Consider the following 25,396-nt stretch of genomic DNA (forward strand, 5'->3'; position numbering starts at 1 on the left):
TTCTGCAATGCTCATCGGCGTCGGCGACTATGGTGATCCTGCTGCTGTTTTCTGCTCTGCTCATTGGCGTCTGCGACTGCGCATCTCCTGCTGCTTTTTTCTGCTCTGCTCGTCGGCGTCAGCGACTGCGCTGACCCTGCTGCTGTTTTCTGCTCTGATCGTCTGCGACTGCGGATCTCCTGCCGCTGTTTTCTGCACTGCTCATCGGCGTCAGCGACTGTGCTGATCCTGCTGCTGTTTTCTGCCCTGCTCATAGGCGTCGACGACTGCGCTGGTCCTGCTGCTGTTTTCTTAACTGCTCATCGGCGTCGGCGACTGCGCTGATCCTGCTGCTGTTTCTGCTCTGCTCGTCGGCGACTGCGCTGATCCTGCTGCTGTTTTCTGCTCTGCTCGTCGGCGACTGCGTTGATCCTGCTGCTGTTTTCTGCTCTGTTCGTTGGCGTCTGCGACTGCGCATCTCCTGCCGCTTTTTTTCTGCTCTGCTCGTCGGCGTCAGCGACTGCGCTGATCCTGCTGCTGTTTTCTGCTCTGCTCGTCGGCGTCTGCTCTGCTCGTCGGCATCTGCGACTGCGCTGGTCCTGCTGCTGTTTTCTGCTCTGCTCGTCGGCGACTGCGCTGGTCCTGCTGGTGTTTTCTGCACTGCACATCGGCGTCGGCGACTGCGCTGGTCCTGGTGTTGTTTTCGCCTCTGCTCGTCGGCGTCTGCGACTGCGCTGGTCCTGCTGCTGTTGTCTGCTCTGCTCGTCGGCGACTACGCTGGTCCTGCTGCTGTTTTCTGCACTGCTCATCGGCGTCGACAACTGTGCTGATCCTGCTGCTGTTTTCTGCTCTGCTCGTAGGCTTCGGCGACTGCGCATCTCCTGCTGCTGTTTTTTGCTCTGCTCGTCGGCGTTGGCGACTGCGCTGATCCTGCTGCTGTTTTCTGCTCTGCTCATCGGCATCAGCGACTGGGCTGATCCTGCTGCTGTTTTCTGCTCTGCTCGTCTGCGTCAGCGAATGCGCTGATCCTGCTGCTTTTTCCTGCTCTGCTCGTCGCCGTCCGCGAATTTGCTGGTCCTGCTGTTGATTTCTGCTCTAATCGCCGGCGTCGGCGACTGCGCTGGTCCTGCTGCTGTTTTCTGCTCTGCTCGTCGGCGACTGCGCTGGTCCTGCTGCTGTTTTCTGCTCTGCTTGTCGGCGACTGCGCTGGTCCTGCTGCTGTTTTCTGCACTGCTCGTCGGCGACTGCGCTGGTCCTGCTGCTGTTTTCTGCACTGCTCATCGGCGTCGGTGACTGTGCTGATCCTGCTGCTGTTTTCTGCTCTGCTCGTAGGCGTCGGCGACTGCGCTGGTCCTGCTGCTGTTTTCTGCAATGCTCATCGGCGTCGGCGACTATGGTGATCCTGCTGCTGTTTTCTGCTCTGCTCATTGGCGTCTGCGACTGCGCATCTCCTGCTGCTTTTTTCTGCTCTGCTCATCGGCGTCAGCGACTGCGCTGACCCTGCTGCTGTTTTCTGCTCTGATCGTCTGCGACTGCGGATCTCCTGCCGCTGTTTTCTGCACTGCTCATCGGCGTCAGCGACTGTGCTGATCCTGCTGCTGTTTTCTGCCCTGCTCATAGGCGTCGACGACTGCGCTGGTCCTGCTGCTGTTTTCTTAACTGCTCATCGGCGTCGGCGACTGCGCTGATCCTGCTGCTGTTTCTGCTCTGCTCGTCGGCGACTGCGCTGATCCTGCTGCTGTTTTCTGCTCTGCTCGTCGGCGATTGCGTTGATCCTGCTGCTGTTTTCTGCTCTGCTCGTTGGCGTCTGCGACTGCGCATCTCCTGCCGCTTTTTTCTGCTCTGCTCGTCGGCGTCAGCGACTGCGCTGATCCTGCTGCTGTTTTCTGCTCTGCTCGTCGGCGTCTGCTCTGCTCGTCGGCATCTGCGACTGCGCTGGTCCTGCTGCTGTTTTCTGCTCTGCTCGTCGGCGACTGCGCTGGTCCTGCTGGTGTTTTCTGCACTGCACATCGGCGTCGGCGACTGCGCTGGTCCTGGTGTTGTTTTCGCCTATGCTCGTCGGCGTCTGCGACTGCGCTGGTCCTGCTGCTGTTTTCTGCTCTGCTTGTCGGCGACTACGCTGGTCCTGCTGCTGTTTTCTGCACTGCTCATCGGCGTCGACAACTGTGCTGATCCTGCTGCTGTTTTCTGCTCTGCTCGTAGGCGTCGATGACTGCGCATCTCCTGCTGCTGTTTTTTGCTCTGCTCGTCGGCGTTGGCGACTGCGCTGATCCTGCTGCTGTTTTCTGCTCTGCTCATCGGCGTCAGCGACTGGGCTGATCCTGCTGCTGTTTTCTGCTCTGCTCGTCGGCGTCTGCTCTGTTCGTCGGCATCTGCGACTGCGCTGGTCCTGCTGCTGTTTTCTGCTCTGCTCGTTGGCGACTGCGCTGGTCCTGCTGGTGTTTTCTGCACTGCACATCGGCGTCGGCGACTGCGCTGGTCCTGGTGTTGTTTTCGCCTCTGCTCGTCGGCGTCTGCGACTGCGCTCGTCCTGCTGCTGTTTTCTGCTCTGCTCGTCGGCGTCAGCGACTGCGCTGATCCTGCTGCTGTTTTCTGCTCCCCTCGTCGGCGTCTGTGACTGCGCATCTCCTGCTGCTGTTTTTTGCTCTGCTCGTCGGCGATTGCGCTTGTCCTGCTGCTGTTTTCTGCTCTGCTCATCGGGGTCGGCTACTGCGCTGATCCTGCTGCTGTTTTCTGCTCTGCTGGTCTGCATCAGGGAATGCGCTGATCCTGCTGCTGTTTTCTGCTCTGCTCGTCTGCGTCAGCGAATGCGCTGATCCTGCTGCGGTTTCCTGCTCTGCTAGTCGCCGTCGGCGACTTGGTTGGTCCTGCTGTTGTTTTCTGCTCTGATCGCCGGCGTCGGCGACTGCGCTGGTCCTGCTGCTGTTTTCTGCTCTGCTCGTCGGCGACTGCGCTGGTCCTGCTGCTGTTTTCTGCTCTGCTCATCTGCGTCAGCGAATGCGCTGATCCTGCTGCTGTTTTCTGCTCTGCTCGTCGATGACTGCGCTGGTCCTGCTAGTGTTTTCTGCACTGCTCATCTGCGTCGGTGACTGCGCTGATTCTGCGGCTGTTTTCTGCACTGCTCGTCGGCGACTGCGCAGGTCCTGCTGCTGTTTTCTGCTCTGCTCGTCGGCGACTGCGCTGGTCCTGCTGCTGTTTTCTGCTCTGCTCGTCGGCGACTGCGCTGGTCCTGCTGCTGTTTTCTGCACTGCTCATCGGCGTCGGCGACTGCGCTGGTCCTGCTGTTGTTTTCGCCTCTGCTTGTCGGCGTCTGCGACTGCGCTGGTCCTGCTGCTGTTTTCTGCTCAGCTCGTCGGCGTCGAGAACTGCGTTGATCCTGCTGCTGTTTTCTGCTCTTCTCGTTGGCGTCTGCGACTGCTCATCTCCTGCTGCTTTTTTCTGCTCTGCTCGTCGGCGTCTACAACTGCGCTGATCCTGCTGCTGTTTTCTGCTCTGCTCGTCGGTGTCAGCGACTACGCTGATCCTGCTGCTGTTTTTTGCTCTGCTCGTCGACGACTGCGCTAGTCCTGCTGCTGTTTTCTGCACTGCTCATCGGCGTCGGCGACTGCGCTGATCCTGCTGCTGTTTTCTGCTCTGCTCGTAGGCGTCGGCGACTGCGCTGGACCTGCTGCTGTTTTCTGCTCTGCTCATCGGCGTCGGCTACTGCGCTGATCCTGCTGCTGTTTTCTGCTCTGCTTGTCTGCGTCAGCGAATGCGCTGATCCTGCTGCTGTTTCCTGCTCTGCTCGTCGCCGTCGGCGACTGCGCTGGTCCTGCTGTTGTTTTCTGCTCTGATCGTCGGCGTTGGCGACTGCGCTGGTCCTGCTGCTGTTTTCTTCTCTGCTCGTCGGCGTCTGCTCTGCTCGTCGGCGTCTCTGACTGCGCTGGTCCTGCTGCTGTTTTCTGCTCTGCTCATCGGCGACTGCGCTGATCCTGCTGCTGTTTCCTGCTCTGCTCGTCGCCGTCGGCGACTGCGCTGGTCCTGCTGTTGTTTTCTGCTCTGATCGTCGGCGTCGGCGACTGCGCTGGTCCTGCTGCTGTTTTCTTCTCTGCTCGTCGGCGTCTGCTCTGCTCGTCGGCGTCTGCGACTGCGCTGGTCCTGCTGCTGTTTACTGCTCTGCTCATCGGCGACTGCGCTGGTCCTGCTGGTGTTTTCTGCACTGCTCATCGGCGTCGGCGACTGTGCTGATCCTGCTGCTGTTTTCTGCTCTGCTCGTAGTTGTCGGTGACTGTGCTGGTCCTGCTGCTGTTTTCTGCACTGCTCACCGGCGTCTGCGACTGCGCTGGTCCTACTGCTGTTTTCTGCTCTGCTCGTTGGCGACTGCGCTGGTCCTGCTGCTGCTTTCTGTACTGCTCATCTGCGTCGGCGACTGCGTTGATCCTGCTGCTGTTTTCTGCTCTGCTTATTGGCGTGTGCAACTGAGCATCTCCTGCTGCTTTTTTCTGCTCTGCTCATCGGCGTCAGCGACTGCGCTGACCCTGCTGCTGTTTTCTGCTTTGATTGTCTGCGACTGCGCATCTCCTGCTGCTGTTTTTTTGCTCTGCTCGTCTGCATCAGCGACTGCGGTTATCCTGCTGCTGTTTTCTGCTCTGCTCGTAGGCGTCCGCGACACAGCTGGTCCTGCTGCTGTTTTCTGCACTGCTCATCGGCGTCGGCGACTGCGCTGATCCTGCTGCTGTTTTTTGCTCTGCTCGTAGGCGTCTGCGATTGCACATCTCCTGCTGCTGTTTTTTGCTCTGCTCGTCGGCGACTGCCCTGGTCCTGCTGCTGTTTCCTGCTCTGCTCATCGGCGTCGGTGACTGTGCTGATCCTGCTGCTGTTTTCTGCTCTGCTCGTAGGCGTCGGCGACTGCGCTGGTCCTGCTGCTGTTTTCTGCAATGCTCATCGGCGTCGGCGACTATGGTGATCCTGCTGCTGTTTTCTGCTCTGCTCATTGGCGTCTGCGACTGCGCATCTCCTGCTGCTTTTTTCTGCTCTGCTCATCGGCGTCAGCGACTGCGCTGACCCTGCTGCTGTTTTCTGCTCTGATCGTCTGCGACTGCGGATCTCCTGCCGCTGTTTTCTGCACTGCTCATCGGCGTCAGCGACTGTGCTGATCCTGCTGCTGTTTTCTGCCCTGCTCATAGGCGTCGACGACTGCGCTGGTCCTGCTGCTGTTTTCTTAACTGCTCATCGGCGTCGGCGACTGCGCTGATCCTGCTGCTGTTTCTGCTCTGCTCGTCGGCGACTGCGCTGATCCTGCTGCTGTTTTCTGCTCTGCTCGTCGGCGATTGCGTTGATCCTGCTGCTGTTTTCTGCTCTGCTCGTTGGCGTCTGCGACTGCGCATCTCCTGCCGCTTTTTTCTGCTCTGCTCGTCGGCGTCAGCGACTGCGCTGATCCTGCTGCTGTTTTCTGCTCTGCTCGTCGGCGTCTGCTCTGCTCGTCGGCATCTGCGACTGCGCTGGTCCTGCTGCTGTTTTCTGCTCTGCTCGTCGGCGACTGCGCTGGTCCTGCTGGTGTTTTCTGCACTGCACATCGGCGTCGGCGACTGCGCTGGTCCTGGTGTTGTTTTCGCCTATGCTCGTCGGCGTCTGCGACTGCGCTGGTCCTGCTGCTGTTTTCTGCTCTGCTTGTCGGCGACTACGCTGGTCCTGCTGCTGTTTTCTGCACTGCTCATCGGCGTCGACAACTGTGCTGATCCTGCTGCTGTTTTCTGCTCTGCTCGTAGGCGTCGATGACTGCGCATCTCCTGCTGCTGTTTTTTGCTCTGCTCGTCGGCGTTGGCGACTGCGCTGATCCTGCTGCTGTTTTCTGCTCTGCTCATCGGCGTCAGCGACTGGGCTGATCCTGCTGCTGTTTTCTGCTCTGCTCGTCGGCGTCTGCTCTGTTCGTCGGCATCTGCGACTGCGCTGGTCCTGCTGCTGTTTTCTGCTCTGCTCGTTGGCGACTGCGCTGGTCCTGCTGGTGTTTTCTGCACTGCACATCGGCGTCGGCGACTGCGCTGGTCCTGGTGTTGTTTTCGCCTCTGCTCGTCGGCGTCTGCGACTGCGCTCGTCCTGCTGCTGTTTTCTGCTCTGCTCGTCGGCGTCAGCGACTGCGCTGATCCTGCTGCTGTTTTCTGCTCCCCTCGTCGGCGTCTGTGACTGCGCATCTCCTGCTGCTGTTTTTTGCTCTGCTCGTCGGCGATTGCGCTTGTCCTGCTGCTGTTTTCTGCTCTGCTCATCGGGGTCGGCTACTGCGCTGATCCTGCTGCTGTTTTCTGCTCTGCTGGTCTGCATCAGGGAATGCGCTGATCCTGCTGCTGTTTTCTGCTCTGCTCGTCTGCGTCAGCGAATGCGCTGATCCTGCTGCGGTTTCCTGCTCTGCTAGTCGCCGTCGGCGACTTGGTTGGTCCTGCTGTTGTTTTCTGCTCTGATCGCCGGCGTCGGCGACTGCGCTGGTCCTGCTGCTGTTTTCTGCTCTGCTCGTCGGCGACTGCGCTGGTCCTGCTGCTGTTTTCTGCTCTGCTCATCTGCGTCAGCGAATGCGCTGATCCTGCTGCTGTTTTCTGCTCTGCTCGTCGATGACTGCGCTGGTCCTGCTAGTGTTTTCTGCACTGCTCATCTGCGTCGGTGACTGCGCTGATTCTGCGGCTGTTTTCTGCACTGCTCGTCGGCGACTGCGCAGGTCCTGCTGCTGTTTTCTGCTCTGCTCGTCGGCGACTGCGCTGGTCCTGCTGCTGTTTTCTGCTCTGCTCGTCGGCGACTGCGCTGGTCCTGCTGCTGTTTTCTGCACTGCTCATCGGCGTCGGCGACTGCGCTGGTCCTGCTGTTGTTTTCGCCTCTGCTTGTCGGCGTCTGCGACTGCGCTGGTCCTGCTGCTGTTTTCTGCTCAGCTCGTCGGCGTCGAGAACTGCGTTGATCCTGCTGCTGTTTTCTGCTCTTCTCGTTGGCGTCTGCGACTGCTCATCTCCTGCTGCTTTTTTCTGCTCTGCTCGTCGGCGTCTACAACTGCGCTGATCCTGCTGCTGTTTTCTGCTCTGCTCGTCGGTGTCAGCGACTACGCTGATCCTGCTGCTGTTTTTTGCTCTGCTCGTCGACGACTGCGCTAGTCCTGCTGCTGTTTTCTGCACTGCTCATCGGCGTCGGCGACTGCGCTGATCCTGCTGCTGTTTTCTGCTCTGCTCGTAGGCGTCGGCGACTGCGCTGGACCTGCTGCTGTTTTCTGCTCTGCTCATCGGCGTCGGCTACTGCGCTGATCCTGCTGCTGTTTTCTGCTCTGCTTGTCTGCGTCAGCGAATGCGCTGATCCTGCTGCTGTTTCCTGCTCTGCTCGTCGCCGCCGGCGACTGCGCTGGTCCTGCTGTTGTTTTCTGCTCTGATCGTCGGCGTTGGCGACTGCGCTGGTCCTGCTGCTGTTTTCTTCTCTGCTCGTCGGCGTCTGCTCTGCTCGTCGGCGTCTCTGACTGCGCTGGTCCTGCTGCTGTTTTCTGCTCTGCTCATCGGCGACTGCGCTGATCCTGCTGCTGTTTCCTGCTCTGCTCGTCGCCGTCGGCGACTGCGCTGGTCCTGCTGTTGTTTTCTGCTCTGATCGTCGGCGTCGGCGACTGCGCTGGTCCTGCTGCTGTTTTCTTCTCTGCTCGTCGGCGTCTGCTCTGCTCGTCGGCGTCTGCGACTGCGCTGGTCCTGCTGCTGTTTACTGCTCTGCTCATCGGCGACTGCGCTGGTCCTGCTGGTGTTTTCTGCACTGCTCATCGGCGTCGGCGACTGTGCTGATCCTGCTGCTGTTTTCTGCTCTGCTCGTAGTTGTCGGTGACTGTGCTGGTCCTGCTGCTGTTTTCTGCACTGCTCACCGGCGTCTGCGACTGCGCTGGTCCTACTGCTGTTTTCTGCTCTGCTCGTTGGCGACTGCGCTGGTCCTGCTGCTGCTTTCTGTACTGCTCATCTGCGTCGGCGACTGCGTTGATCCTGCTGCTGTTTTCTGCTCTGCTTATTGGCGTGTGCAACTGAGCATCTCCTGCTGCTTTTTTCTGCTCTGCTCATCGGCGTCAGCGACTGCGCTGACCCTGCTGCTGTTTTCTGCTTTGATTGTCTGCGACTGCGCATCTCCTGCTGCTGTTTTTTTGCTCTGCTCGTCTGCATCAGCGACTGCGGTTATCCTGCTGCTGTTTTCTGCTCTGCTCGTAGGCGTCCGCGACACAGCTGGTCCTGCTGCTGTTTTCTGCACTGCTCATCGGCGTCGGCGACTGCGCTGATCCTGCTGCTGTTTTTTGCTCTGCTCGTAGGCGTCTGCGATTGCACATCTCCTGCTGCTGTTTTTTGCTCTGCTCGTCGGCGACTGCCCTGGTCCTGCTGCTGTTTCCTGCTCTGCTCGTCGCCGTCGGCGACTGCGCTGGTCCTGCTGTTGTTTTCTGCTCTGATCGTCGGCGTCGTCGACTGCGCTGGTCCTGCTGCTGTTTTCTTCTCTGCTCGTCGGCGTCTACTCTGCTCACCGGCGTCTGCGACTGCGCTGGTCCTGCTGCTGTTTTCTACTCTGCTCATCGGCGACTGCGCTTGTGCTGCTGGTGTTTTCTGCACTGCTCATCGGCGTCTGCGACTGCGCATCTCCTGCTGCTGTTTTTTGCTCTGCTCGTCGGCGACTGCGCTAGTCCTGCTGCTGTTTTCTGCTCTGCTCGTCGCCGTCGGTGACTGCGCTGGTCCTGCTGTTGTTTTCTGCTCTGATTGATGGCGTCGGCGACTGCGCTGGTCCTGCTGCTGTTTTTTGCTCTGCTCGTCGGCGTCGGCAACTGCACTGACCCTGCTGCTGTTTTCTGCTCTGCTTGTCGGTGTCGGCTACTGCGCTGATCCTGCTGCTATTTTCTGCTCTGCTCATCGGCGTCAGCGACTGGGATGATCCTGCTGCTGTTTTCTGCTCTGCTCATCTGCGTCAGCGAATGCGCTGATCCTGCTGCTGTTTTCTGCTCTGCTCATCGCCGTCGGCACCTGCGCTGGTCCTGCTGTTGTTTTCTTCTCTGCTCGTCAGCGTCTGCTCTGCTCGTCGGCGTCTGCGACTGCGCTGGTCCTGCTGCTGTTTTCTACTCTGCTCATCGGTGACTGCGCTGGTCCTGCTAGTGTTTTCTGCACTGCTCATCAGCGTCGGTGACTGCGCTGATCCTGCGGCTGTTTTCTGCACTGCTCGTCGGCGACTGCGCAGGTCCTGCTGCTGTTTTCTGCTCTGCTCGTCGGCGACTGCGCTGGTCCTGCTGCTGTTTTCTGCTCTGCTCGTCGGCGACCTTGCTGGTCCTGCTGCTGTTTTCTGCACTGCTCATCGGCGTCGGCGATTGCACTGGTCCTGCTGTTGTTTTCGCCTCTGCTTGTCGGCGTCTGCGACTGCGCTGATCCTGCTGCTGTTTTCTGCTCTGCTCGTCGGCGTCGGTGACTGCGTTGATCCTGCTGCTGTTTTCTGCTCTGCTCGTTGGCGTCTGCGACTGCTCATCTCCTGCTGCTTTTTTCTGCTCTGCTCGTCGGCGTCAGCGACTGCGCTGATCCTGCTGCTGTTTTCTGCTCTGCTCGTCGGTGTCAGCGACTACGCTGATCCTGCTGCTGTTTTCTGCTCTGCTCGTTGGCGACTGCGCTGGTCCTGCTGCTGCTTTCTGTACTGCTCATCTGCGTCGGCGACTGCGTTGATCCTGCTGCTGTTTTCTGCTCTGCTTATTGGCGTGTGCAACTGAGCATCTCCTGCTGCTTTTTTCTGCTCTGCTCATCGGCGTCAGCGACTGCGCTGACCCTGCTGCTGTTTTCTGCTTTGATTGTCTGCGACTGCGCATCTCCTGCTGCTGTTTTTTTGCTCTGCTCGTCTGCATCAGCGACTGCGGTTATCCTGCTGCTGTTTTCTGCTCTGCTCGTAGGCGTCCGCGACACAGCTGGTCCTGCTGCTGTTTTCTGCACTGCTCATCGGCGTCGGCGACTGCGCTGATCCTGCTGCTGTTTTTTGCTCTGCTCGTAGGCGTCTGCGATTGCACATCTCCTGCTGCTGTTTTTTGCTCTGCTCGTCGGCGACTGCCCTGGTCCTGCTGCTGTTTCCTGCTCTGCTCATCGGCGTCGGTGACTGTGCTGATCCTGCTGCTGTTTTCTGCTCTGCTCGTAGGCGTCGGCGACTGCGCTGGTCCTGCTGCTGTTTTCTGCAATGCTCATCGGCGTCGGCGACTATGGTGATCCTGCTGCTGTTTTCTGCTCTGCTCATTGGCGTCTGCGACTGCGCATCTCCTGCTGCTTTTTTCTGCTCTGCTCATCGGCGTCAGCGACTGCGCTGACCCTGCTGCTGTTTTCTGCTCTGATCGTCTGCGACTGCGGATCTCCTGCCGCTGTTTTCTGCACTGCTCATCGGCGTCAGCGACTGTGCTGATCCTGCTGCTGTTTTCTGCCCTGCTCATAGGCGTCGACGACTGCGCTGGTCCTGCTGCTGTTTTCTTAACTGCTCATCGGCGTCGGCGACTGCGCTGATCCTGCTGCTGTTTCTGCTCTGCTCGTCGGCGACTGCGCTGATCCTGCTGCTGTTTTCTGCTCTGCTCGTCGGCGATTGCGTTGATCCTGCTGCTGTTTTCTGCTCTGCTCGTTGGCGTCTGCGACTGCGCATCTCCTGCCGCTTTTTTCTGCTCTGCTCGTCGGCGTCAGCGACTGCGCTGATCCTGCTGCTGTTTTCTGCTCTGCTCGTCGGCGTCTGCTCTGCTCGTCGGCATCTGCGACTGCGCTGGTCCTGCTGCTGTTTTCTGCTCTGCTCGTCGGCGACTGCGCTGGTCCTGCTGGTGTTTTCTGCACTGCACATCGGCGTCGGCGACTGCGCTGGTCCTGGTGTTGTTTTCGCCTATGCTCGTCGGCGTCTGCGACTGCGCTGGTCCTGCTGCTGTTTTCTGCTCTGCTTGTCGGCGACTACGCTGGTCCTGCTGCTGTTTTCTGCACTGCTCATCGGCGTCGACAACTGTGCTGATCCTGCTGCTGTTTTCTGCTCTGCTCGTAGGCGTCGATGACTGCGCATCTCCTGCTGCTGTTTTTTGCTCTGCTCGTCGGCGTTGGCGACTGCGCTGATCCTGCTGCTGTTTTCTGCTCTGCTCATCGGCGTCAGCGACTGGGCTGATCCTGCTGCTGTTTTCTGCTCTGCTCGTCGGCGTCTGCTCTGTTCGTCGGCATCTGCGACTGCGCTGGTCCTGCTGCTGTTTTCTGCTCTGCTCGTTGGCGACTGCGCTGGTCCTGCTGGTGTTTTCTGCACTGCACATCGGCGTCGGCGACTGCGCTGGTCCTGGTGTTGTTTTCGCCTCTGCTCGTCGGCGTCTGCGACTGCGCTCGTCCTGCTGCTGTTTTCTGCTCTGCTCGTCGGCGTCAGCGACTGCGCTGATCCTGCTGCTGTTTTCTGCTCCCCTCGTCGGCGTCTGTGACTGCGCATCTCCTGCTGCTGTTTTTTGCTCTGCTCGTCGGCGATTGCGCTTGTCCTGCTGCTGTTTTCTGCTCTGCTCATCGGGGTCGGCTACTGCGCTGATCCTGCTGCTGTTTTCTGCTCTGCTGGTCTGCATCAGGGAATGCGCTGATCCTGCTGCTGTTTTCTGCTCTGCTCGTCTGCGTCAGCGAATGCGCTGATCCTGCTGCGGTTTCCTGCTCTGCTAGTCGCCGTCGGCGACTTGGTTGGTCCTGCTGTTGTTTTCTGCTCTGATCGCCGGCGTCGGCGACTGCGCTGGTCCTGCTGCTGTTTTCTGCTCTGCTCGTCGGCGACTGCGCTGGTCCTGCTGCTGTTTTCTGCTCTGCTCATCTGCGTCAGCGAATGCGCTGATCCTGCTGCTGTTTTCTGCTCTGCTCGTCGATGACTGCGCTGGTCCTGCTAGTGTTTTCTGCACTGCTCATCTGCGTCGGTGACTGCGCTGATTCTGCGGCTGTTTTCTGCACTGCTCGTCGGCGACTGCGCAGGTCCTGCTGCTGTTTTCTGCTCTGCTCGTCGGCGACTGCGCTGGTCCTGCTGCTGTTTTCTGCTCTGCTCGTCGGCGACTGCGCTGGTCCTGCTGCTGTTTTCTGCACTGCTCATCGGCGTCGGCGACTGCGCTGGTCCTGCTGTTGTTTTCGCCTCTGCTTGTCGGCGTCTGCGACTGCGCTGGTCCTGCTGCTGTTTTCTGCTCAGCTCGTCGGCGTCGAGAACTGCGTTGATCCTGCTGCTGTTTTCTGCTCTTCTCGTTGGCGTCTGCGACTGCTCATCTCCTGCTGCTTTTTTCTGCTCTGCTCGTCGGCGTCTACAACTGCGCTGATCCTGCTGCTGTTTTCTGCTCTGCTCGTCGGTGTCAGCGACTACGCTGATCCTGCTGCTGTTTTTTGCTCTGCTCGTCGACGACTGCGCTAGTCCTGCTGCTGTTTTCTGCACTGCTCATCGGCGTCGGCGACTGCGCTGATCCTGCTGCTGTTTTCTGCTCTGCTCGTAGGCGTCGGCGACTGCGCTGGACCTGCTGCTGTTTTCTGCTCTGCTCATCGGCGTCGGCTACTGCGCTGATCCTGCTGCTGTTTTCTGCTCTGCTTGTCTGCGTCAGCGAATGCGCTGATCCTGCTGCTGTTTCCTGCTCTGCTCGTCGCCGCCGGCGACTGCGCTGGTCCTGCTGTTGTTTTCTGCTCTGATCGTCGGCGTTGGCGACTGCGCTGGTCCTGCTGCTGTTTTCTTCTCTGCTCGTCGGCGTCTGCTCTGCTCGTCGGCGTCTCTGACTGCGCTGGTCCTGCTGCTGTTTTCTGCTCTGCTCATCGGCGACTGCGCTGATCCTGCTGCTGTTTCCTGCTCTGCTCGTCGCCGTCGGCGACTGCGCTGGTCCTGCTGTTGTTTTCTGCTCTGATCGTCGGCGTCGGCGACTGCGCTGGTCCTGCTGCTGTTTTCTTCTCTGCTCGTCGGCGTCTGCTCTGCTCGTCGGCGTCTGCGACTGCGCTGGTCCTGCTGCTGTTTACTGCTCTGCTCATCGGCGACTGCGCTGGTCCTGCTGGTGTTTTCTGCACTGCTCATCGGCGTCGGCGACTGTGCTGATCCTGCTGCTGTTTTCTGCTCTGCTCGTAGTTGTCGGTGACTGTGCTGGTCCTGCTGCTGTTTTCTGCACTGCTCACCGGCGTCTGCGACTGCGCTGGTCCTACTGCTGTTTTCTGCTCTGCTCGTTGGCGACTGCGCTGGTCCTGCTGCTGCTTTCTGTACTGCTCATCTGCGTCGGCGACTGCGTTGATCCTGCTGCTGTTTTCTGCTCTGCTTATTGGCGTGTGCAACTGAGCATCTCCTGCTGCTTTTTTCTGCTCTGCTCATCGGCGTCAGCGACTGCGCTGACCCTGCTGCTGTTTTCTGCTTTGATTGTCTGCGACTGCGCATCTCCTGCTGCTGTTTTTTTGCTCTGCTCGTCTGCATCAGCGACTGCGGTTATCCTGCTGCTGTTTTCTGCTCTGCTCGTAGGCGTCCGCGACACAGCTGGTCCTGCTGCTGTTTTCTGCACTGCTCATCGGCGTCGGCGACTGCGCTGATCCTGCTGCTGTTTTTTGCTCTGCTCGTAGGCGTCTGCGATTGCACATCTCCTGCTGCTGTTTTTTGCTCTGCTCGTCGGCGACTGCCCTGGTCCTGCTGCTGTTTCCTGCTCTGCTCGTCGCCGTCGGCGACTGCGCTGGTCCTGCTGTTGTTTTCTGCTCTGATCGTCGGCGTCGTCGACTGCGCTGGTCCTGCTGCTGTTTTCTTCTCTGCTCGTCGGCGTCTACTCTGCTCACCGGCGTCTGCGACTGCGCTGGTCCTGCTGCTGTTTTCTACTCTGCTCATCGGCGACTGCGCTTGTGCTGCTGGTGTTTTCTGCACTGCTCATCGGCGTCTGCGACTGCGCATCTCCTGCTGCTGTTTTTTGCTCTGCTCGTCGGCGACTGCGCTAGTCCTGCTGCTGTTTTCTGCTCTGCTCGTCGCCGTCGGTGACTGCGCTGGTCCTGCTGTTGTTTTCTGCTCTGATTGATGGCGTCGGCGACTGCGCTGGTCCTGCTGCTGTTTTTTGCTCTGCTCGTCGGCGTCGGCAACTGCACTGACCCTGCTGCTGTTTTCTGCTCTGCTTGTCGGTGTCGGCTACTGCGCTGATCCTGCTGCTATTTTCTGCTCTGCTCATCGGCGTCAGCGACTGGGATGATCCTGCTGCTGTTTTCTGCTCTGCTCATCTGCGTCAGCGAATGCGCTGATCCTGCTGCTGTTTTCTGCTCTGCTCATCGCCGTCGGCACCTGCGCTGGTCCTGCTGTTGTTTTCTTCTCTGCTCGTCAGCGTCTGCTCTGCTCGTCGGCGTCTGCGACTGCGCTGGTCCTGCTGCTGTTTTCTACTCTGCTCATCGGTGACTGCGCTGGTCCTGCTAGTGTTTTCTGCACTGCTCATCAGCGTCGGTGACTGCGCTGATCCTGCGGCTGTTTTCTGCACTGCTCGTCGGCGACTGCGCAGGTCCTGCTGCTGTTTTCTGCTCTGCTCGTCGGCGACTGCGCTGGTCCTGCTGCTGTTTTCTGCTCTGCTCGTCGGCGACCTTGCTGGTCCTGCTGCTGTTTTCTGCACTGCTCATCGGCGTCGGCGATTGCACTGGTCCTGCTGTTGTTTTCGCCTCTGCTTGTCGGCGTCTGCGACTGCGCTGATCCTGCTGCTGTTTTCTGCTCTGCTCGTCGGCGTCGGTGACTGCGTTGATCCTGCTGCTGTTTTCTGCTCTGCTCGTTGGCGTCTGCGACTGCTCATCTCCTGCTGCTTTTTTCTGCTCTGCTCGTCGGCGTCAGCGACTGCGCTGATCCTGCTGCTGTTTTCTGCTCTGCTCGTCGGTGTCAGCGACTACGCTGATCCTGCTGCTGTTTTTTGCTCTGCTCGTCGACGACTGCGCTGGTCCTGCTGCTTTTTTCTGCACTGCTCATCGGCGTCGGCGACTGCGCTGATCCTGCTGCTGTTTTCTGCTCTGCTCTTAGGCGTCGGAAACTGCGCTAGTCCTGCTGCTGTTTTCTGCACTGCTCATCGGTGTCGGCGACTGCGCTGATCCTGCTGCTGTTTTCTGCTCTGCTCGTCGGCGTCTGCGACTGCACATCTCCTGCTGCTGTTTTTTGCTCTGCTCGTCGGCGACTGCGCTGGACCTGCTGCTGTTTTCTGCTCTGCTCATCGGCGTCGGCTACTGCGCTGATCCTGCTGCTGTTTTCTGCTCTGCTTGTCTGCGTCAGCAAATGCGCTGATCCTGCCTCTGTTTCCTGCTCTGCTCGTCGCCGTCGGCGACTGCGCTGGTCCTGCTGTTGTTTTCTGCTCTGATCGTCTGCGTCGACGACTGCGCTGGTCCTGCTGCTGTTTTCTGCACTGCTCATCGGCGTCGGCGACTGCGCTGATCCTGCTGCTGTTTTCTGCGCTGCTGATCGGCGTCGGCTACTGCGCTGATCCTGCTGCTGTTTTCTGCTCTGCTTGTCTGCGTCAGCGAATGCGCTGATTCTGCTGCTGTTTCCTGCTCTGCTCGTCGGCGTCGGCGACTGCGCTGGTCCTGCTGCTGTTTTCTTCTCTGCTCGTCGGCGTCTGCTCTGCTCGTCGGCGTCTGTGACTGCGCTGGTCCTGCTGCTGTTTTCTGCTCTGCTCATCGGCGACTGCGCTGATCCTGCTGCTGTTTCCTGCTCTGCTCGTCGCCGTCGGCGACTGCGCTGGTCCTGCTGTTGTTTTCTGCTCTGATCGTCGGCGTCGGCGACTGCGCTAGTCCTGCTGCTGTTTTCTTCTCTGCTCGTCGGCGTCTGCTCTGCTCGTCGGCGTCTGCGACTGCGCTGGTCCTGCTGCTGTTTTCTGCTCTGCTCATCGGCGACTGCACTGGTCCTGCTGGTGTTTTCTGCACTGCTCATCGGCGTCGGCGACTGTGCTGATCCTGCTGCTGTTTTCTGCTCTGCTCGTAGGCGTCGGCGACTGTGCTGGTCCTGCTGCTGTTTTCTGCACTGCTCACCGGCGTCTGCGACTGCGCTGGTCCTACTGCTGTTTTCTGCTCTGCTCGTTGGCGACTGCGCTGGTCCTGCTGCTGTTTTCTGCACTGCTCATCGGCGTCTGCGACTGCGTTGATCCTGCTGCTGTTTTCTGCTCTGCTCATTGGCGTCTGCGACTTAGCATCTCCTGCTGCTTTTTTCTGCTCTGCTCGTCGGCGTCAGCGACTGCGCTGACACTGCTGCTGTTTTCTGCTCTGATCGTCTGCGACTGTGCATCTCCTGCTGCTGTTTTTTGCTCTGCTCGTCGGCATCAGCGACTGCGCTTATCCTGCTGCTGTTTTCTGCTCTGCTCGTTGGTGTCGGCGACTGCGCTGGTCCTGCTGCTGTTTTCTGCACTGCTCTTCGGCGTCGGCGACTGCGCTGATCCTGCTGCTGTTTTCTGCTCTGCTCGTCGGCGTCTGCGACTGCACATCTCCTGCTGCTGTTTTTTGCTCTGCTCATCGGCGACTGCGCTGGACCTGCTGCTGTTTTCTGCTCTGCTCATCGGCGTCGGCTACTGCGCTGATCCTGCTGCTGTTTTCTGCTCTGCTTGTCTGCGTCAGCGAACGCGCTAATTCTGCTGCTGTTTCCTGCTCTGCTCGTCGCCGTCGGCGACTGCGCTGGTCCTGCTGTTGTTTTCTGCTCTGATTGTCAGCGTCGGCGACTGCGCTGGTCCTGCTGCTGTTTTCTTCTCTGCTCGTCGGCTTCTGCTCTGCTCTTCGGCGTCTGTGACTGTGCTGGTCCTGCTGCTGTTTTCTGCTCTGCTCATCGGCGACTGCGCTGATCCTGCTGCTGTTTCCTGCTCTGCTCGTCGCCGTCCGCGACTGCGCTGGTCCTGCTGTTGTTTTCTGCTCTGATCGTCGGCGTCGGCGACTGCGCTAGTCCTGCTGCTGTTTTCTGCTCTGCTCATCGGCGACTGCGCTGGTCCTGCTGGTGTTTTCTGCACTGCTCATCGGCGTCGGCGACTGTGCTGATCCTGCTGCTGTTTTCTGCTCTGCTCGTAGGCGTCGGAGACTGTGCTGGTCCTGCTGCTGTTTTCTGCACTGCTTACTGGCGTCCGCGACTGCGCTGGTCCTACTGCTGTTTTCTGCTCTGCTCGTTGGCGACTGCGCTGGTCCTGCTGCTGTTTTCTGCACTGCTCATCGGCGTCGGCGACTGCGTTGATCCTGCTGCTGTTTTCTGCTCTGCTCATTGGCGTCTGCGACTTAGCATCTCCTGCTGCTTTTTTCTGCTCTGCTCGTCGGCGTCAGCGACTGCGCTGACCCTGCTGCTGTTTTCTGCTCTGATCGTCTGCGACTGCGCATCTCCTGCTGCTGTTTTTTGCTCTGCTCATCGGCATCAGCGACTGCGCTTATCCTGCTGCTGTTTTCTGCTCTGCTCGGGGGCGTCGGCGACTGCGCTGGTCCTGCTGCTGTTTTCTGCACTGCTCATCGGCGTCGGCGACTGCGCTGATCCTGCTGCTGTTTTTTGCTCTGCTCGTCGGCGTCTGCGACTATGGTGATCCTGCTGCTGTTTTCTGCTCTGCTCATTGGCGTCTGCGACTGCGCATCTCCTGCTGCTTTTTTCTGCTCTGCTCGTCGGCGTCAGCGACTGCGCTGACCCTGCTGCTGTTTTCTGCTCTGATCGTCTGCGACTGCGGATCTCCTGCCGCTGTTTTCTGCACTGCTCATCGGCGTCAGCGACTGTGCTGATCCTGCTGCTGTTTTCTGCCCTGCTCATAGGCGTCGACGACTGCGCTGGTCCTGCTGCTGTTTTCTTAACTGCTCATCGGCGTCGGCGACTGCGCTGATCCTGCTGCTGTTTCTGCTCTGCTCGTCGGCGACTGCGCTGATCCTGCTGCTGTTTTCTGCTCTGCTCGTCGGCGATTGCGTTGATCCTGCTGCTGTTTTCTGCTCTGCTCGTTGGCGTCTGCGACTGCGCATCTCCTGCCGCTTTTTTCTGCTCTGCTCGTCGGCGTCAGCGACTGCGCTGATCCTGCTGCTGTTTTCTGCTCTGCTCGTCGGCGTCTGCTCTGCTCGTCGGCATCTGCGACTGCGCTGGTCCTGCTGCTGTTTTCTGCTCTGCTCGTCGGCGACTGCGCTGGTCCTGCTGGTGTTTTCTGCACTGCACATCGGCGTCGGCGACTGCGCTGGTCCTGGTGTTGTTTTCGCCTATGCTCGTCGGCGTCTGCGACTGCGCTGGTCCTGCTGCTGTTTTCTGCTCTGCTTGTCGGCGACTACGCTGGTCCTGCTGCTGTTTTCTGCACTGCTCATCGGCGTCGACAACTGTGCTGATCCTGCTGCTGTTTTCTGCTCTGCTCGTAGGCGTCGATGACTGCGCATCTCCTGCTGCTGTTTTTTGCTCTGCTCGTCGGCGTTGGCGACTGCGCTGATCCTGCTGCTGTTTTCTGCTCTGCTCATCGGCGTCAGCGACTGGGCTGATCCTGCTGCTGTTTTCTGCTCTGCTCGTCGGCGTCTGCTCTGTTCGTCGGCATCTGCGACTGCGCTGGTCCTGCTGCTGTTTTCTGCTCTGCTCGTTGGCGACTGCGCTGGTCCTGCTGGTGTTTTCTGCACTGCACATCGGCGTCGGCGACTGCGCTGGTCCTGGTGTTGTTTTCGCCTCTGCTCGTCGGCGTCTGCGACTGCGCTGGTCCTGCTGCTGTTTTCTGCTCTGCTCGTCGGCGTCAGCGACTGCGCTGATCCTGCTGCTGTTTTCTGCTCCCCTCGTCGGCGTCTGTGACTGCGCATCTCCTGCTGCTGTTTTTTGCTCTGCTCGTCGGCGATTGCGCTTGTCCTGCTGCTGTTTTCTGCTCTGCTCATCGGGGTCGGCTACTGCGCTGATCCTGCTGCTGTTTTCTGCTCTGCTGGTCTGCATCAGGGAATGCGCTGATCCTGCTGCTGTTTTCTGCTCTGCTCGTCTGCGTCAGCGAATGCGCTGATCCTGCTGCGGTTTCCTGCTCTGCTAGTCGCCGTCGGCGACTTGGCTGGTCCTGCTGTTGTTTTCTGCTCTGATCGCCGGCGTCGGTGACTGCGCTGGTCCTGCTGCTGTTTTCTGCTCTGCTCGTCGGCGACTGCGCTGGTCCTGCTGCTGTTTTCTGCTCTGCTCATCTGCGTCAGCGAATGCGCTGATCCTGCTGCTGTTTTCTGCTCTGCTCGTCGATGACTGCGCTGGTCCTGCTAGTGTTTTCTGCACTGCTCATCTGCGTCGGTGACTGCGCTGATTCTGCGGCTGTTTTCTGCACTGCTCGTCGGCGACTGCGCAGGTCCTGCTGCTGTTTTCTGCTCTGCTCGTCGGCGACTGTGCTGGTCCTGCTGCTGTTTTCTGCTCTGCTCGTCGGCGACTGCGCTGGTCCTGCTGCTGTTTTCTGCACTGCTCATCGGCGTCGGCGACTGCGCTGGTCCTGCTGTTGTTTTCGCCTCTGCTTGTCGGCGTCTGCGACTGCGCTGGTCCTGCTGCTGTTTTCTGCTCAGCTCGTCGGCGTCGAGAACTGCGTTGATCCTGCTGCTGTTTTCTGCTCTTCTCGTTGGCGTCTGCGACTGCTCATCTCCTGCTGCTTTTTTCTGCTCTGCTCGTCGGCGTCTACAACTGCGCTGATCCTGCTGCTGTTTTCTGCTCTGCTCGTCGGTGTCAGCGACTACGCTGATCCTGCTGCTGTTTTTTGCTCTGCTCGTCGACGACTGCGCTAGTCCTGCTGCTGTTTTCTGCACTGCTCATCGGCGTCGGCGACTGCGCTGATCCTGCTGCTGTTTTCTGCTCTGCTCGTAGGCGTCGGCGACTGCGCTGGACCTGCTGCTGTTTTCTGCTCTGCTCATCGGCGTCGGCTACTGCGCTGATCCTGCTGCTGTTTTCTGCTCTGCTTGTCTGCGTCAGCGAATGCGCTGATCCTGCTGCTGTTTCCTGCTCTGCTCGTCGCCGTCGGCGACTGCGCTGGTCCTGCTGTTGTTTTCTGCTCTGATCGTCGGCGTCGGCGACTGCGCTGGTCCTGCTGCTGTTTTCTTCTCTGCTCGTCGGCGTCTGCTCTGCTCGTCGGCGTCTCTGACTGCGCTGGTCCTGCTGCTGTTTTCTGCTCTGCTCATCGGCGACTGCGCTGATCCTGCTGCTGTTTCCTGCTCTGCTCGTCGCCGTCGGCGACTGCGCTGGTCCTGCTGTTGTTTTCTGCTCTGATCGTCGGCGTCGGCGACTGCGCTGGTCCTGCTGCTGTTTTCTTCTCTGCTCGTCGGCGTCTGCTCTGCTCGTCGGCTTCTGCGACTGCGCTGGTCCTGCTGCTGTTTACTGCTCTGCTCATCGGCGACTGCGCTGGTCCTGCTGGTGTTTTCTGCACTGCTCATCGGCGTCGGCGACTGTGCTGATCCTGCTGCTGTTTTCTGCTCTGCTCGTAGTTGTCGGTGACTGTGCTGGTCCTGCTGCTGTTTTCTGCACTGCTCACCGGCGTCTGCGACTGCGCTGGTCCTACTGCTGTTTTCTGCTCTGCTCGTTGGCGACTGCGCTGGTCCTGCTGCTGCTTTCTGTACTGCTCATCTGCGTCGGCGACTGCGTTGATCCTGCTGCTGTTTTCTGCTCTGCTTATTGGCGTGTGCAACTGAGCATCTCCTGCTGCTTTTTTCTGCTCTGCTCATCGGCGTCAGCGACTGCGCTGACCCTGCTGCTGTTTTCTGCTTTGATTGTCTGCGACTGCGCATCTCCTGCTGCTGTTTTTTTGCTCTGCTCGTCTGCATCAGCGACTGCGGTTATCCTGCTGCTGTTTTCTGCTCTGCTCGTAGGCGTCCGCGACACCGCTGGTCCTGCTGCTGTTTTCTGCACTGCTCATCGGCGTCGGCGACTGCGCTGATCCTGCTGCTGTTTTTTGCTCTGCTCGTAGGCGTCTGCGATTGCACATCTCCTGCTGCTGTTTTTTGCTCTGCTCGTCGGCGACTGCCCTGGTCCTGCTGCTGTTTCCTGCTCTGCTCGTCGCCGTCGGCGACTGCGCTGGTCCTGCTGTTGTTTTCTGCTCTGATCGTCGGCGTCGTCGACTGCGCTGGTCCTGCTGCTGTTTTCTTCTCTGCTCGTCGGCGTCTACTCTGCTCACCGGCGTCTGCGACTGCGCTGGTCCTGCTGCTGTTTTCTACTCTGCTCATCGGCGACTGCGCTGGTGCTGCTGGTGTTTTCTGCACTGCTCATCGGCGTCTGCGACTGCGCATCTCCTGCTGCTGTTTTTTGCTCTGCTCGTCGGCGACTGCGCTAGTCCTGCTGCTGTTTTCTGCTCTGCCCGTCGCCGTCGGTGACTGCGCTGGTCCTGCTGTTGTTTTCTGCTCTGATTGATGGCGTCGGCGACTGCGCTGGTCCTGCTGCTGTTTTTTGCTCTGCTCGTCGGCGTCGGCAACTGCGCTGACCCTGCTGCTGTTTTCTGCTCTGCTTGTCGGTGTCGGCTACTGCGCTGATCCTGCTGCTATTTTCTGCTCTGCTCATCGGCGTCAGCGACTGGGATGATCCTGCTGCTGTTTTCTGCTCTGCTCATCTGCGTCAGCGAATGCGCTGATCCTGCTGCTGTTTTCTGCTCTGCTCATCGCCGTCGGCACCTGCGCTGGTCCTGCTGTTGTTTTCTTCTCTGCTCGCCAGCGTCTGCTCTGCTCGTCGGCGTCTGCGACTGCGCTGGTCCTGCTGCTGTTTTCTACTCTGCTCATCGGTGACTGCGCTGGTCCTGCTAGTGTTTTCTGCACTGCTCATCGGCGTCGGTGACTGCGCTGATCCTGCGGCTGTTTTCTGCACTGCTCGTCGGCGACTGCGCAGGTCCTGCTGCTGTTTTCTGCTCTGCTCGTCGGCGACTGCGCTGGTCCTGCTGCTGTTTTCTGCTCTGCTCGTCGGCGACCTTGCTGGTCCTGCTGCTGTTTTCTGCACTGCTCATCGGCGTCGGCGATTGCACTGGTCCTGCTGTTGTTTTCGCCTCTGCTTGTCGGCGTCTGCGACTGCGCTGATCCTGCTGCTGTTTTCTGCTCTGCTCGTCGGCGTCGGTGACTGCGTTGATCCTGCTGCTGTTTTCTGCTCTGCTCGTTGGCGTCTGCGACTGCTCATCTCCTGCTGCTTTTTTCTGCTCTGCTCGTCGGCGTCAGCGACTGCGCTGATCCTGCTGCTGTTTTCTGCTCTGCTCGTCGGTGTCAGCGACTACGCTGATCCTGCTGCTGTTTTTTGCTCTGCTCGTCGACGACTGCGCTGGTCCTGCTGCTTTTTTCTGCACTGCTCATCGGCGTCGGCGACTGCGCTGATCCTGCTGCTGTTTTCTGCTCTGCTCTTAGGCGTCGGAAACTGCGCTAGTCCTGCTGCTGTTTTCTGCACTGCTCATCGGTGTCGGCGACTGCGCTGATCCTGCTGCTGTTTTCTGCTCTGCTCGTCGGCGTCTGCGACTGCACATCTCCTGCTGCTGTTTTTTGCTCTGCTCGTCGGCGACTGCGCTGGACCTGCTGCTGTTTTCTGCTCTGCTCATCGGCGTCGGCTACTGCGCTGATCCTGCTGCTGTTTTCTGCTCTGCTTGTCTGCGTCAGCAAATGCGCTGATCCTGCCTCTGTTTCCTGCTCTGCTCGTCGCCGTCGGCGACTGCGCTGGTCCTGCTGTTGTTTTCTGCTCTGATCGTCTGCGTCGACGACTGCGCTGGTCCTGCTGCTGTTTTCTGCACTGCTCATCGGCGTCGGCGACTGCGCTGATCCTGCTGCTGTTTTCTGCGCTGCTGATCGGCGTCGGCTACTGCGCTGATCCTGCTGCTGTTTTCTGCTCTGCTTGTCTGCGTCAGCGAATGCGCTGATTCTGCTGCTGTTTCCTGCTCTGCTCGTCGGCGTCGGCGACTGCGCTGGTCCTGCTGCTGTTTTCTTCTCTGCTCGTCGGCGTCTGCTCTGCTCGTCGGCGTCTGTGACTGCGCTGGTCCTGCTGCTGTTTTCTGCTCTGCTCATCGGCGACTGCGCTGATCCTGCTGCTGTTTCCTGCTCTGCTCGTCGCCGTCGGCGACTGCGCTGGTCCTGCTGTTGTTTTCTGCTCTGATCGTCGGCGTCGGCGACTGCGCTAGTCCTGCTGCTGTTTTCTTCTCTGCTCGTCGGCGTCTGCTCTGCTCGTCGGCGTCTGCGACTGCGCTGGTCCTGCTGCTGTTTTCTGCTCTGCTCATCGGCGACTGCACTGGTCCTGCTGGTGTTTTCTGCACTGCTCATCGGCGTCGGCGACTGTGCTGATCCTGCTGCTGTTTTCTGCTCTGCTCGTAGGCGTCGGCGACTGTGCTGGTCCTGCTGCTGTTTTCTGCACTGCTCACCGGCGTCTGCGACTGCGCTGGTCCTACTGCTGTTTTCTGCTCTGCTCGTTGGCGACTGCGCTGGTCCTGCTGCTGTTTACTGCACTGCTCATCGGCGTCTGCGACTGCGTTGATCCTGCTGCTGTTTTCTGCTCTGCTCATTGGCGTCTGCGACTTAGCATCTCCTGCTGCTTTTTTCTGCTCTGCTCGTCGGCGTCAGCGACTGCGCTGACACTGCTGCTGTTTTCTGCTCTGATCGTCTGCGACTGTGCATCTCCTGCTGCTGTTTTTTGCTCTGCTCGTCGGCATCAGCGACTGCGCTTATCCTGCTGCTGTTTTCTGCTCTGCTCGTTGGTGTCGGCGACTGCGCTGGTCCTGCTGCTGTTTTCTGCACTGCTCTTCGGCGTCGGCGACTGCGCTGATCCTGCTGCTGTTTTCTGCTCTGCTCGTCGGCGTCTGCGACTGCACATCTCCTGCTGCTGTTTTTTGCTCTGCTCATCGGCGACTGCGCTGGACCTGCTGCTGTTTTCTGCTCTGCTCATCGGCGTCGGCTACTGCGCTGATCCTGCTGCTGTTTTCTGCTCTGCTTGTCTGCGTCAGCGAACGCGCTAATTCTGCTGCTGTTTCCTGCTCTGCTCGTCGCCGTCGGCGACTGCGCTGGTCCTGCTGTTGTTTTCTGCTCTGATTGTCAGCGTCGGCGACTGTGCTGGTCCTGCTGCTGTTTTCTTCTCTGCTCGTCGGCTTCTGCTCTGCTCTTCGGCGTCTGTGACTGTGCTGGTCCTGCTGCTGTTTTCTGCTCTGCTCATCGGCGACTGCGCTGATCCTGCTGCTGTTTCCTGCTCTGCTCGTCGCCGTCCGCGACTGCGCTGGTCCTGCTGTTGTTTTCTGCTCTGATCGTCGGCGTCGGCGACTGCGCTAGTCCTGCTGCTGTTTTCTGCTCTGCTCATCGGCGACTGCGCTGGTCCTGCTGGTGTTTTCTGCACTGCTCATCGGCGTCGGCGACTGTGCTGATCCTGCTGCTGTTTTCTGCTCTGCTCGTTGGCGTCGGAGACTGTGCTGGTCCTGCTGCTGTTTTCTGCACTGCTTACTGGCGTCCGCGACTGCGCTGGTCCTACTGCTGTTTTCTGCTCTGCTCGTTGGCGACTGCGCTGGTCCTGCTGCTGTTTTCTGCACTGCTCATCGGCGTCGGCGACTGCGTTGATCCTGCTGCTGTTTTCTGCTCTGCTCATTGGCGTCTGCGACTTAGCATCTCCTGCTGCTTTTTTCTGCTCTGCTCGTCGGCGTCAGCGACTGCGCTGACCCTGCTGCTGTTTTCTGCTCTGATCGTCTGCGACTGCGCATCTCCTGCTGCTGTTTTTTGCTCTGCTCATCGGCATCATCGACTGCGCTTATCCTGCTGCTGTTTTCTGCTCTGCTCGGGGGCGTCGGCGACTGCGCTGGTCCTGCTGCTGTTTTCTGCACTGCTCATCGGCGTCGGCGACTGCGCTGATCCTGCTGCTGTTTTTTGCTCTGCTCGTCGGCGTCTGCGACTGCACATCTCCTGCTGCTGTTTTCTGCTCTGCTCGTCGGCGACTGCGCTGGTCCTGCTGCTGTTTTCTGCTCTGCTCATCGGCGTCGGCTACTGCGCTGATCCTGCTGCTGTTTTATGCTCTGCTTGTCTGCGTCAGCGAATGCGGTGATCCTGCTGCTGTTTCCTGCTCTGATCGTCGGCGTCGGCGACTGCGCTTGTCCTGCTTCTGTTTTCTTCTCTGCTCGTCGGCGTCTGCTCTGCTCATCGGCGTCTGCGACTGCGCTGGTCCTGCTGCTGTTTTCTGCTCTGCTCATCGGCGACTGTGCTGGTGCTGCTGGTGTTTTCTGCACTGCTCATCGGCGTCTGCGACTGCGCATCTCCTGCTGCTGTTCTTTGCTCTGCTCGTCGGCGACTGCACTGGTCCTGCTGCTGTTTTCTGCTCTGCTCGTCGCCGTCGGTGACTGCGCTGGTCCTGCTGTTGTTTTCTGCTCTGATTGTCGGCGTCGGTGACTGCGCTCGTCCTGCTGCTGTTTTTTGCTCGGCTCGTCGGCGTCGGCAACTGCACTGACCCTGCTGCTGTTTTCTGCACTGCTTGTCGGCGTCGGCTACTGCGCTGATCCTGCTGCTATTTTCTGCTCTGCTCATTGACGTCAGCGACTGGGATGATCCTGCTGCTGTTTTCTGCTCTGCTCATCTGCGTCAGCGAATGCGCTGATCCTGCTGCTGTTTTC

The sequence above is a fragment of the Nothobranchius furzeri genome, chromosome 8 (genome assembly GCF_043380555.1).
Source record: "Nothobranchius furzeri strain GRZ-AD chromosome 8, NfurGRZ-RIMD1, whole genome shotgun sequence".
In the NCBI taxonomy this organism is placed as follows: domain Eukaryota; kingdom Metazoa; phylum Chordata; class Actinopteri; order Cyprinodontiformes; family Nothobranchiidae; genus Nothobranchius; species Nothobranchius furzeri.